Source organism: Mercenaria mercenaria, chromosome 19 (genome assembly GCF_021730395.1).
Source record: "Mercenaria mercenaria strain notata chromosome 19, MADL_Memer_1, whole genome shotgun sequence".
NCBI lineage: Eukaryota > Metazoa > Mollusca > Bivalvia > Venerida > Veneridae > Mercenaria > Mercenaria mercenaria.
This window is the reverse complement of record NC_069379.1, coordinates 289525-303939: the sequence shown is the minus strand read 5'-3', so window position 1 is coordinate 303939 and position 14415 is coordinate 289525. Positions and strand designations below refer to the sequence as shown.

The 14415-nt window shown below is 33.8% G+C and overlaps 1 long non-coding RNA gene across 1 annotated transcript; it reads right to left on the bottom strand.

Annotated features, from left to right (window-relative positions):
- Positions 1 to 10059: 10059 nt before the first annotated feature.
- LOC128550898 (uncharacterized) lies at positions 10060 to 13129 on the bottom strand. Its single transcript, XR_008368533.1, has 4 exons — positions 12904 to 13129; positions 10832 to 10971; positions 10297 to 10434; positions 10060 to 10151 (listed from the first exon to the last, which is right to left on the bottom strand). It is a non-coding gene; the product is annotated as an uncharacterized LOC128550898 (long non-coding RNA).
- Positions 13130 to 14415: the final 1286 nt, after the last annotated feature.

Here is a 14415-nt window from a genome sequence, read left to right as displayed (position 1 = left end):
TAAGATGGTGGGGCCGGTGGTCTAGTGGTAACACGCTTAACTGTCAATCCAGTGGTCCGGCGTTCGAATCCTGGTCCAGGCACTGGAAATTTCTGAGATGCACTTGAGTGTCTCCTAGCTAATTTAGAGGCCTGTACTGGTTCTTCCCAGGAAAGACGGCTTCGCGTGTATCGGTGCCATACACCGGGCACGTGAAAGAAACAGACTGTCTATTCGCAAAGAGCTAGGCTAAGTTAGCCGGACATGTCAATATCTAAAACAGTTCTCTCTATCTGTTCTGCGGGCTTTATCTCACTCTGTCCCTCTGGTCAAATCGCAATGTGTCTGTACTAGTAAAGGATGAATCATTTGCTATATGTAAAGCGCCTTTGTACGTGTTTATCATGAAAAGGGCGCTATATAAATCCAACTCCGGTATAATAATAATAATAATAATAATAATAATAATAATAAAATATAAAGACTGTTTCATTTGAAAATCCATTATTTTAAATACGGATCATACGCCACGTTTCAAGGAATTGCGCTCTGTGTATCACCGAAGCTTCCACCGCCATATGAATATATCTGCAAGTTTCTTTAATTTATGCTTGATACTTGTTATATGAATAACTTTTGAGTTCTAATCAATCTTGGGTTAAAGGGCGGGCACGCTAGGCTAAGTTTGCATTCCCCATACAGTCCGTGAACAAGCTCAGTCAAACAGATGGTTTTATCATCAGCAAAACACGTTAATAAATGTGGTAAGGTCAAATCAGAATAGCAAATGATATAAATAAGAAAGTGATTAAAAGCGGAATTCACAAGAAAATGCTAAAATCTAAAGACCTGCCGTAATAAGAACTAAGGGAGAAAAGAGCACGTTTATCAAAATTTAGTTTTGCTACACATACAATTGTCTATCAAGTGTCATGACAGTTCAGGTTTCGAAGTAATATTTTTCTGAATTGCAATATTTTTTTTGTTTATTAATACAACGAAATCTGATATAATGGAAACATAATTTTGTTTTAAAAACATTATCGGTAATCACTGTCTTTTATTTCGAAATCTACCTATATCAGTAGTTTCAAGGAAACAACTTTTTAATATTTGACAATGAATTAGAGTTTCCACTTCCTTGTATAAGAAATTATAGTGTTCACAGTCTTCTTCTTCTACACTTTCAGACCAGTAGCCTCGATGAAACTTGTGGTTTGCCTAAGATCCTCAATGCCTCCATACAGTTTCTGGTGGATTGAGGTATCTATCGGCCAAGTCGCAGCTCGCTCATGGTCGTGCCTTTTACATCTCTGAAGTATACGCTCCGCAGTCTGATCTTCTTCACCACATGGACAAGTTGGCGATGATGTCAGTCTGTATTTCTTGTACATGTGAGCATTGAGCTTGTTGTGCCCTGAGCGGAGCCTGACCATCATCACTTGTTCAGACCGATCAAGGAGATGAAAAGCATCTTCCTCCATCCTATGCCTCGTTAGTGCCTTGATGATGGTGACTTTCTCCTTGTAACTCACAGGTTCTGTTGGTTGTTCTGACTGAGCTCCTAGCTTAGCCAGTTTGTGTGCGTCTTCATTGCCTGCAAGTCCACAATGGGATGGAATCCACTGAAGTGCTACTTTGCAGGTTATACTCAGGCTCTGCATTCTCCTGGCTAGCTGCGGAGCTTTATTGTTGATCAGAGCTTCCATGACAGACAGTGCATCTGTGAAAAAGACGACAGAGGAGCTTTCTTCTGTCGAGTCTTCAACCATTGAGACGGCCTTCATGAGTGATTCAGTCTCTGCCTTGTAGTTGCTGCAGTGTTTTCCTGTGGCTGCATGTAGTGTTTGTCTCTTTCCAGATGGGTATTGAATGAAAACTCCTGCTCCTCCATCTTTGACGGCGCATGTGGCTGATCCGTCTGTATAGACATGAGTCCATAATTCCGGAGGATAGTCTTCATTAATCAAAGCAAGTGTGAGGCTCTTCCGCATGCCTTCATCCTCTTGCTTCCCGCGGTCAACACAGTACTATTGACCACGGGAAGCAAGAGCAATACTTCACAGTATTATACTTTTCACATGTAGGCATATGTATGAAGAGTTTCGTATACATGATCATCACGGATTGTTTCATACTGATGTTCGTCACGAGTTAAATGCGAAATGTTGTAATCAGTCAAATCTGCTCTTTGTCCATATGAGTAAATCTATAAGATTGTAAGCCCCTGCCACCTTCCGCCTTTCTTTTATTTGTCACTCCTCTGTTAGGTACACTTTCAGATGTACCAACTTCTTGGCGCTGTCGTTGATTAGATAGAGGGATGTCTGTGACATTGCTTGCTGTATTAGAAATAGTTTGTCTTGCAGAGCTGTTTCTTGAAGGTGTATTCTGTGGCAAAGGCAGACGTTTTCTGAAACCAGTTGTAGAAATGAACCCATTACATATGCTTTATCATATTAGAAACAGATAATAACCAAAGTGTTTCATTCATAAATGTAGCTCGGCAAAATCACGATATTTACTAATAATTTTATAAAAAAGACGGAATGTCACCATATAAAGGTGACGTACAAGTGAACAATAAAACAACTTCTACTTCATTGTCGTATTTGACTCTCTGAACGTACATATATTATCTTCTTTTTTTGGATCTGCACATGGGTTAATTGATGTTTTCAAGCAGTAATGCTCCGCCGAACAATACCGTACGTACAACAGGGGAGGCAGAAATCTAAGGAAAACTGCAAGAGTCAGCATGGGCTTCATAAACAGCAATGCCTTTACATTGTCATACATAAAATTGTGTTAAATAAGCATCTATAGAGAAATCGTAAACTGCACTCATCTTTGAAAATAAAAGTGAAATGAAAATCTGTTCATGAAATTACCTGCATATTCCGATAATTATGCATATACAAATTAATGCTATTCCCCCGAGTGTTCCGCATATTACATACAATGTTGTTTTAAATTCTGCAAAAGAAGAAAATGATAAAAAGAAACATTTCTTTGAATAATCATTTATACGGAAATTATTCTAAACTGAGATCATTTTAGTATTTTCGGTGCTCCTGTAAAATGGTCATAAACCTGAAGAACACTTGTAAATTGAATCCAGTGTAGGTATGTTGCTGCGAGGTTCACCAAATATATCAATCGCTCTTTAGGGCAAATAGTGTTAAAACATAATATCAAAATATCATTTATTGACATTGAATTGTATGCAAACAATCTAATCGATCAACCTTTTGTTCCATCAAAGGAATTCATTTCTAATTAGAACCATAGAATACGTTAAACAATTACATACGATTTACAAATATTAGGTCCGGCAAATACAAGGATAATTTATAATTCCCTCATAGCTTTTAAATATCTAAATGTTATTAAAGTTTTAACGAGAACTACGAGCGTGTTTAATATAGAGAATATGTTTGAACGTAAATTATGATACCCGTTTCAATTTCCACTCAATTTTGTAATTTAACGATACTTTCAAAATGTTATATGATTTTAGAAACAGAATAAAACGCTTCTTTAGAATAGCTGCGGACAACTTGATATAACAACTTGGTATAATAAATATATATTGTAATAGTCAGCGTCATTGATATAGTTTTCGATTTTTAAATGCGGTAAAATTATCTATATGATACGGGGAAACATGCAGAAACAAGAGCTCTACCAAGCGGGCAATACAAAAAGCTGTGAAAGGGTTTTTATTTTTTTTTAAAAAAAAAGCTTACTACTTTATCCCTTGCTTTTGTAACATATATTGTAATCACATATTATTTGTTGAATAAAATATTGTTTAAACCATGCGGGGCAATATATGCCCGAAAAGTTATATCAGGGGACAGAACCATTTTTTCGTGAGGGGATTGGGGTTGTAGTGTATATCGTTGCAGTCTGCACATATTCCTACGAGTACATTCCTAGTTTGCAAGTTTCAAGTCAGTATCTTTAATATATTTGAAGCTATGCTCTGAATACGAAATATGAAGAACATATTTGGCCTTGACTTTTGACCTAGAGTGTTTGCACTTGACACACTGTCTCATCACTACCTACCTGCCAAATTTGAAGACAACTCTGGACACCTAAAAGGGAAATTTATGCTAGAATATTTCTTGGTTGCATTCTATGCATTTAATAGCAATTTTAAATGCCGTTCGGCGACGGTAAAAATCTACCCGTACAAGGATTCAGTGTTGTTATATTTTCTAGTCCTTTGGAATCATGGTGTCCGTTCAATATCTGTATAATAGAATTCTGCTTCAAAAGGGGACGTGAGGGGTATTGCACTTTCCATTACCTCCCACTATCAGACTCAGTGTAATCGTCTTACAAATTTTATTAAGATACCTTTTCGTTCACATTCAATACCTTTGATAGGAAAAGTTATACAATAGAATATAACTTATCTCTTCCAAAGTGAAATTTCAATCTATACGCACTTGATTCTTTGAAGTCGTGGTCAATATCCTTACAGTACTTTCCCTTTCGACCCTTCTGACATCTTCAAAGTATACAAGCGCATACAGATCCTTTTCAAACTTTTACTATAGAGTGATTTGTCTACCTTTCGATGCTTTAGTTACAGTCATAACGTAATGCGTGGACATCTTTCATAAACAGATTAAAAACATTACTTGTTTGTGTTTAATTAAAGATTCTTCTATCAGCTAGAATTCATTACATAGGTATACTTCAAAATACCATGATTTAGTTAACTTCAAAATTATGTGAAGAAACTGAACTACATTATTGTTTAGTTCTTGGTGTATCGAATTCAGATGACCATTATTCGGATGCAATGAATGTTTATTAATAATTTGACCACAAAAAAATGTTATAAGTCGGCAAGAGATAAATTTAGGCCGCATTCAGGTGGTGTTTGAAAGAAAGTTTAATTTTCAGAGGTATAAGTATAAATGACAACTGATGTATTTTCAAATAATAATGAAAATAAAAATTGGCGAAGGTTTCTGACCTGTTATGCAAACATATTTCATATCAGTCTGATCTTTACCTCCATTGCTTCAATACAATAAAGAATAACGTTCCTTAATCCAATTCGGAATATCGTTCCTTAATTAAAATGCGAATAACGTTCTTTAATGCAATTCGGAACATCGTTCCTTAATTAAAATGCGAATAACGTTCTTTAATGCAATTCGGAACATCGTTCCTTAATTAAAATGCGAATAACGTTCTTTAATGCAATTCGGAACATCGTTCCTTAATTAAAATGCGAATAACGTTCTTTAATGCAATTCGGAACATCGTTCCTTAATTAAAATGCGAAATACGTTCTTTAATGCAATTGGGAACATCGTTCTTTAATTAAAATGCGAATAACGTTCTTTAATGCAATTCGGAACATCGTTCCTTAATTAAAATGCGAATAACGTTCTTTAATGCAATTCGGAATATCGTTCCTTAATTGAAATGCGAATAACCTTCTTTAATGCAATTCGGAATATCGTTACTTAATTAAAATGCGAATAACGTTCCTTAATGCAATTGGAAACATCGTTCCATAATTAAAATGCGAATAACGTTCTTTAATCCAATTGACAATAACGTTCCTTAAATTACTCCAATAGGGAATATCGTTCCTTAATTAAAATGCGAATAACGTTCCTTAATGCAATTGGGAACATCGTTCCTTAATTAAAATGCGAAATACGTTCTTTAATGCAATTGGGAACATCGTTCCTTAATTAAAATGCGAATAACATTCTTTAATGCAATTCGGAACATCGTTCCTTAATTAAAATGCGAATAACGTTCTTTAATGCAATTCGGAATATCGTTCCTTAATTAAAATGCGAATAACGTTCTTTAATGCAATTCGGAATATCGTTCCTTAATTAAAATGCGAATAACGTTCTTTAATGCAATTGGGAACATCGTTCCTTAATTAAAATGCGAATAACGTTCTTTAATGCAATTGGGAACATCGTTCCTTAATTAAAATGCGAATAACATTCTTTAATGCAATAGGGAATATCGTTCCTTAATTAAATGCGAATAACGTTCTTTAATCCAATTGACAATAACGTTCCTTAATCCAATAGGGAATATCGTTCCTTGATCAAATAGGGAATGATTATGAGACAAATAGTTATGTATCTTAATTTCAAAACGGACGTGCATATGTAGATCATTTTACAAATAACACGTATGCAGAGCAGTCAAACCATGTATTGAATCATACAGAGCTAATGGACGACAAAATATTGTATTAATATTAGACAACGCAGGTTATTAGATTAAAATATGTATTGTTATTTATCTAAATTCGATATAATAATTAATATATGTAATTTACCCGCAGATAATGCCGTTCTCGCTGTCAAATTGTGTACATGTTGATGTGATGAGGCATTTCGAACGGCTACATGGATCAACAAGAATAGATGAGTGAACACGCAATATAATCGCTAAGACATTAATATGAAATAGGCTCCTGCTTTAAGAAAATGTCGAGAGTTCATCTAAATGTATCTCAACATGTGTATTTATAGTTACAGGTTTCTTGCATTTCTGTTTGTCAATACACGTCACGAGAAGACAGGATATGTTCGATATTCTGCTAGTAATGTTCCGATATGTATTTGATTACAATAAAATGGCGGCTGCCGCTTCACTGACGTAATTGGATCAAGTCAGATTATTAGCTCAAGCTATAGATATCGTTTCCGAGATTAAATTAAGTGTTTAATTGCCGTTTAATTGTTAGTTTAGATTCTTTACGTTAGCCATAAGAAGCGAAACTAGAACTAGAAAAGATTTATCAGGAAACGGGACTAAAGCAGAAGTATCAGTACATTTCTGACATCCCTAAATCTGATGATGTTCGAATGGACCATAAAGATTTTGTGTTTCTGATCAAAACAAGTACATAACCTGTATAAATGAGTCTTTGTATTTAGTGATATAGTCAAAATAAAAATCATTTTGCATTTTATGGCTTGTGTTAATCAACTATAAACAAGACATTAAGTCATAAGTCAAACTAATTATGGTTTGCAATGAAAATAGCTTTGTTCATATACAGAACGTGTCGATTATAGCGTTACCGGCCAGTTTGACAGTATTTAGTTTTAAGCTGTGTCATTTTATTCGATTTGTCTAATTACGATACATGTAGCAAGCATTGCATTATAGAATAGTGTACAATATAACGATTTTGTTTAATAGTGATGTCAACATTCAAAACTATGGATTTAAAAGATTGTCGGCAAGATAAAAATATCTTTACACAGCTTGTTGAGGACAGGATACATAGAGCTGTAATCTGGTTTGGAGTTCCTCGACAACATATATCCCGTATTCTGTCATCGACTAGCAGTGTTACTAAATTAATGATGTTTCACAATTTTTACATTACAACGCGTTTTCTTATGTAAACCTCAAGCTAAGTTTTTCTTTTACCGTTGTTGCTGATGAGGCCTTAACTATGTATAAAACATCATTACAACGTTGATATTCTTTTTTAAGCTTTGCTTTTATTGCTTAGTAATATTTCTCTTTACATCTGTACCAAACAGATGTAAAATTACAAGTCTATTGATATATATTTATGCATTCTTTTTACCAGGTGTAGTTTCTATCGCTTTCAGTCCTTCCTGGCACGAGCACTCTCATGACCCTGCAGTATTGTGACAAGTCGTTTCGTTTGAACAAGCTTCACCGATATCGTTGCATTCATTTATCTATATATCTGTTGGAATTTACATTTTAAACACATAATACATATTTAATTGTATGACAATTAAGATCGTTTTATCAAATATCTAAATGTATGGAAGGATAATTCGATATATCTACTTAAATCTACAATAAAAGCATTTAAGATTATGATATACTCTTATGTTATTTTCAGTTTAAATGTCTTAAGTGCTCATAAATGATATAAAATTGTGAAATTGCTGTGTTAAGGTATTGTTATAACTATGTGTTTTCTTATCTCTCATTTCCAGCTGCACCTCAGCGACATATTACTATGCTATTTGCAATCTTACCTATAGCGTAACTGAAGGCAGGTTAACTAACATAATATTAGTAATGCAAAGTAGTCATTTAGCTTAGGTACATTGACCGTGATAAAATTCGATAATATCGCATTTAATTAAAAATGAATTTTGGAAGTCTAAAAGTTCATCTCACATCCACATACATGTACATAAAAGTATACAAAGTGGAAAAGAAAATGTCATTACCAGGTGGTTTAGTGTATCCTTTGCTACAGTTACTGGAACATGTGGATGTCACCTTATCACACACATTGGTTTTTGTCTCACATATCTCAGTTTGTTCAAAACTAAATCTATTAGTATGAGCAGTGTAGAATGTAAAGTTACGGCCTCAAAGTAAACGCAAACTTGCTTCATAGTTACATGATATGATATCGCAATATATTGTCTTCAGTGATGTAAAACTTGTGTACTAACCAAGCCGGAGCGGATATTACTTATTTCTCAATACAATCTGCACTAAATAACTAATTTTATTGAAATGCGTTTATACTTACAGACTAACAGTAAGCTGGTAAACTAGTTCTAAACTAAATTCAAGTCAAAGCTTATTTAACATTTACATACCTGTACAAAGTAAAGGGTTCTCATCACCAGACGGTTTTTTTGTACCCTCCGGTACAGTTATACTGCAACTGACCGTTTGTGCTGAAACATGTGGATGTCACCTTATCACACACGTTATTCTTTGTCTCACATATCGCATTGCGATCCTTTGTCTCTATTCTAGAAAACAATATCGAAAATCCATCTATGTTGTCTTCACAAACGTTTATCTGTTTTTTACAGTTTTTATCCTGGTATACCTTTTCAACGTTTTCCAACTGATTTTGAGTCTTTTCTTCAGTAGTGTGAATAATATATTCGGCAGTTATCTCATGCTGGATTGGAATAGACCTTTTCCTTCTATATAAAGCAAATCAACTATTTCAATTCCATACACCGTCCAACAACAGGTTTTACAATTATCAGAATGAAGAATAAAACTTTGGTTCGGTTTTTATGAAAATACTATTATGATAAATAGTCGTAAATACCTGTTTATTGCCGTGCGGCTATCAATGTATTTACAAATATTTTTAGATTTTTGTATGACTTGTTTCATGACTTGAAAATCATTTTTATAAAGCAGTTACGGATCAGAAATATCTTTAATTAATTAAACAAAGACAGCCAGAGAAGTCAAATAACACGCCTTTAATGAGTATACTGCATATATATTATATATATCTTCACACGGTTACCTAGCAGAACCAGGAAGTCCGTTAATCTTTATTATTTCTATCCACACATCGATATTCTTGAATGTCTTCAAGTACATATCCAGTCTCTGAAATAAAAAGCAAACGTTTTTAAATGGTATAAAAAGTTTGGAGCGAACATCGATATTCAGAAGCTGATAAAAAATTTCTTCCAGAAACATATCTGTCACAAAGTTATGTAGCACAGTGTGCCATTATGATATATGAATGCAAAAGATAAAGAAATGTTATTAAATTATACAATGAATCAATCATACGGTGGCGCTTGTGGTAAATTTTCCTGCATTCTTGTTTATACACGGCTGTGACATTAACAGTTCACGAACGGATAATTTTGTTATCGTCCAATCAAATAATACCTAACGGGACACGCGAGAATCGTTCAACCAATCTAAAGCTTAGTGGGCGTTACCAAGGAGTGGATCATTTACCGAAAACAACAAATACCCATGCCTTATTTATTTCCTTGCATTTGCAATAGATTACCGTTTTAAAATTTTAAAATGATAAGAATACGATATGGCTACAGAGTATTCACTTTAAAATATGATGTTCCTTCCTAATATTAATTCGCCTTAAAGAGCAAAAATCAGAAATGATTACGAAATAAGTTTCATCATTTGTATATCATACATATCTATGCATTTTGATTCTTTTGAATGATAACTTTGCAAAGGTATGAACAGGACGTGTAGGACTTTCAACTTTTTCTTTGTTTTCTACATTTCCATGCATTCATACTTTCACTATATTTCTCAGGATGTTCTTATTACCTTTTACTTGATTGCTATTTGTAAGCTTCCAACATCTGTGACTTCACCGATTAATGTAAAACTCACGGAAGCAACATACTGGTACTCCCCTATCAAGAAAAATGATCATTTCTCAAGTTACTATTCTATAGTGACAATAGCTTATTTACAAAGACATCAAATGAAAAACACTTCAGGTTAAAACACAATTTAAACAAAAGTAACTGGTTACAAATCGTATGAAACATGTCATACCAGTGCAAATTTTGCTAGTTTCGTTCCACGCTGTCTCTTTTAGTCCTTCGCTGCATATGCATTTCCAACTTCCAACAGTGTTTACACAGCCAGATGCGTTTACACACGCCACACCGACATCTAAACACTCATTAATATCTTAAATAAAACATTTAAAATCAATTAACAAGAATGTAATTACAGCATTATCGCAGTCTGAAGATTGGGATTTAAACACGCTAAATGCGCGTTATTCCTAAATCAATGAACAGCCGTTTGTTCGAATTATTACTGTTTCCTATTCTGTTTGTAGCCTCATGGTGCCATGACAAAAGAGGAGACTAAATTAGTCGCACAGATGTATGTACGAAAGCCATCACATGTGGTGATCTAGGGCTCCACAAGGGTCTTAAATTTGAAAAATAATTTTAGGATAATATATGTCATTTGCTACATGACAGTCCGCTTATTATTTTACTCGAGTATCTCGAAGGTTCGATATTCTTTGCCCGCGTCCAATACTTTATACATTAGGTAATTAGTATGCGGTATATACCTTTACATATTACATGTCTAGAACCAAATTCGGCAGATTCATTCGTGTAACCTGCAGGACAGTCACAATACCAGCCACCAGGTATTTAATGCATTCTCCACCATGACAGGAATAATATTGATCTGTACACTCATTAATGTCTGCAATATTTTTTAACGACAAAGCATCAAATATAACAGTTTAGTAAAAAAACAATCTCATTCTGAGCTATTTTGTAGTAGAACAGCAATCAAACGTCTTTCCCATTTTCAGGATATGTATTTGCGTAAAATAGATATTTCAATACAATTAGATATTCGTGTTACATATCTGTCATGACGCTAGTAAATAGATAGGTAGTTCTTGCACATATAGCTTTTATTTCTTCGTAAAATATGGGCTCGTATCCAGTCAAACAAGTGCATGTCCAGTTTACAACATTATTAACACATATTCCACAATGATTGTAACACATGTACCCGTCAAGTGTGCATTCGTCTATATCTAGATATATATTAAAGTCTTAGATTTGTCATTGAGTAATGGTAACCGTTAAAGATGTTGATGTTTTAGCAATGAATACAAAATTGCACCACGGTCGCTTTGCAAAACATCTGGAAAATACATTTTACAAAGTTAATTATGATATAATGTTGTTACATGTATATAACTCTTAGTTGGAACAAAACATACACTTTCGAGTTATCCGCCACTGACATTTAATTTACTGCTACTGTAAATTTCTAACATTTTGTAATATTTCTAAAACGAAAGAAACATGCGCTATTTTGCAATTTTCGGTCAAAGTACAATTCGTTTGATTACATTTATAAAATTATTTCTATATCACCCTTTGGGGGTTATTTCCTAAGAAAGTGAAATTTTAACAGCAAAACGACATACATTTTAAGGCATTTCCTTCGTATGAGATCACAAAACTTAAAAGAAAACATGCTCTGATCAACTGTCGTTTATCGCAGAATGTACTGAGATTGATTTCCTTCTTTATTTAACCGGAAACCAATTCGATTCATGTTAGAAATTTGAAATCATTCACGATGTGAAGAATCTAGAAGTTGTACATATGTATCATATATTTAATTAACTACAAATTCATACATAGTCTAATAATTTCAATAATCTAAAGAAAGAAACAATATATTCCAAACAGTGATTCGTAGTTGGATAAATCATTGTTTGGAGTTCAGAGGCGAAGGAATTATTATTATAACACGAAGACGCAGCTCAAGTGATATGATGACACGCACTTGAACAACAAACAATGATTTTATTAAAGAGCAAATCTTTGTTTGAGATATATCACTTCTATGCTTGCTTATTATCAAGGAATATTATCTATACATGTTTAAAGATACTCCCTTAACATTTGGTTTGCTTTGTTGTTTTCTTTTTAAAGTGTGCCGCTATGACGTAAGACGCAAACAGTACATAATAACACAGTTTAATATTTTTTGTTTAACCAAGAAAAAAATCGGGTCATGTTAGAATAATCCATTTCAAAGACATAGACACTATAGTTATGCTGACAGTTTTTTTGTCACGAGGCATTTGTTTAGGTACATTACTATTATAACTCGAAGAACAATATGTAAAATTATCTAATATTTTTATATATCAAACCAAATATTACAAAAAGTATTTCGTATATCATTTTATTATCAGTACATAAACCGCATCTGACTAACACAGCCGTAAGGACATCTGATGAATTAATAAAATCAATAAAGTGAATTAGCACATGGTACGAAAGGTCGGTTGTGAAATCACGTTTCACTATTCCCATTTCCTATTTATTCTCTATGCACTCCTCGTTTCCGATGAAGGTGAAGTGACAAATGTAAAGTTCGCATTTCTTATTTCTCATTTCTTATTATACTCTGAAACATATAGAAAATATGAAATGAAAAGTATAAAGAAAATCGAGGACTGTGAAGTCAGAAATGTGAAGTGTGTCCTGTACAAGATAGCTGGATTATAACTGAAATAACTTTCATTCAACTACTGCACATAAATACCGAACGGTCATGCAAATATATAAATGGTAGCAAAAGAACAAGGATAAATATCAATACCTGTGCAATAATACGGATCTGTTGTTTCTTGATATCCAGGTTTACAAAGACATTTGTATGTTCCATTAAAATTCCTGCAATATGTTGTTTCCATATCACACTTTGTCTTGCTTTCCATATCGCATATGTTGTATCTATTTGCTTAAGTTTAAAGTTTGAAAGAATTAGATATGAATATCTGGGGTCTGGTTTAAAAAGATATCTTGGTCACGTCTTAAATGAGATGCACACCCTATAAACGACTGTATTGCCCCTCTTCCTCTTGCGAGTGATCAAAACAATAAACTGACAGCTGAAAGTTGAAAAACAGCATTTTAAAGTGACTGATCTGCTTTTAAGGTATGCATATTTACATTTTATTGGAAGCTAAAAATGATTTGTTTCTGTTTATAATGTGTAAGTCTGGTAAAAGGTAGAATTATAGCAAAGAACTCGATTGATCACTGACTTTGTCCAGATATTGTACATTGTCGGCGTCAAAAGTACTTATTTTCTTGCTTGAAGAATGACCTATATGTAAATTCTACTGTTTCATGAATAAAGAAACAATACTAATTTGGTAAAATAAAATAAAATCATTGATAAATTCTCCAATTTGTTTATAACCGTTAATGAAAGAAGATTCGGTGTTAGTTCCTGATGGTATGTACGCTTGCTTTATTACTATACAAGTGCTTGCGAGTTTGGTAAAAAGACTGTATGCCTGTTTGTGAGTGACTTCTTTATAAAATATCGGCGTTTTCTATGCTCCTGTAGTATTTCTTCATAATTATAACCCGCAAACAATGTTTGAAGGCGGTTGGTATATAGCAGTCACCACGCGGTCTGTCTGTTTGATCTGTTTATATATGTGTCCTTATATATTTGGTCGTGCAATTATTTCAATGCTATTGCACCTACCTCTCTCAAAGTTTACATACAAACATCGGCCGTATGTAGTTAATGTTCATCTTATTATTTTTCTTTTTCTTTTTAAAGTGACACTTAAGGGTGAAACATGGTCTGTTTTTCGTGTCAGTACCATAACTTCTTTAGGGATTTTGAAATAACCTGGCACAAATGTTCACCATCATGAGACCGTAATGCGACGATGTGTCGCATACAAGACTATATTTTCTAGAATTTCAAACCATTGAAACCAACATATAATCGCAACGGCAATTAATAAGGTGTGAATATATGAACAGCAAATGGGGTGATTTGGAGTGAAACGGCGCCAGATTGAATCCACTAATCCTTTGTGGATCACTTTCATGACAGTGTCGCACAGTAAACAGCTCTATGTTAGTTTTGTCTTTGTATTTGCCATAAACACATGAACTTTAACATGAAACTTGTTTTATTTTACTGAACATACATTCTGCGAATGAAATAAGTCCCCATTTTACAAGCAGAAGTGCCATTAGAGTAAAAAATGAGGGTTTATTACCTCACCTGAGCAAGAAGTGCTCAAGGTGAACTATTGTGATCATTCTGTGTTCGTCGTCCGTCGTTGTCGTCAGTTGACTGTTT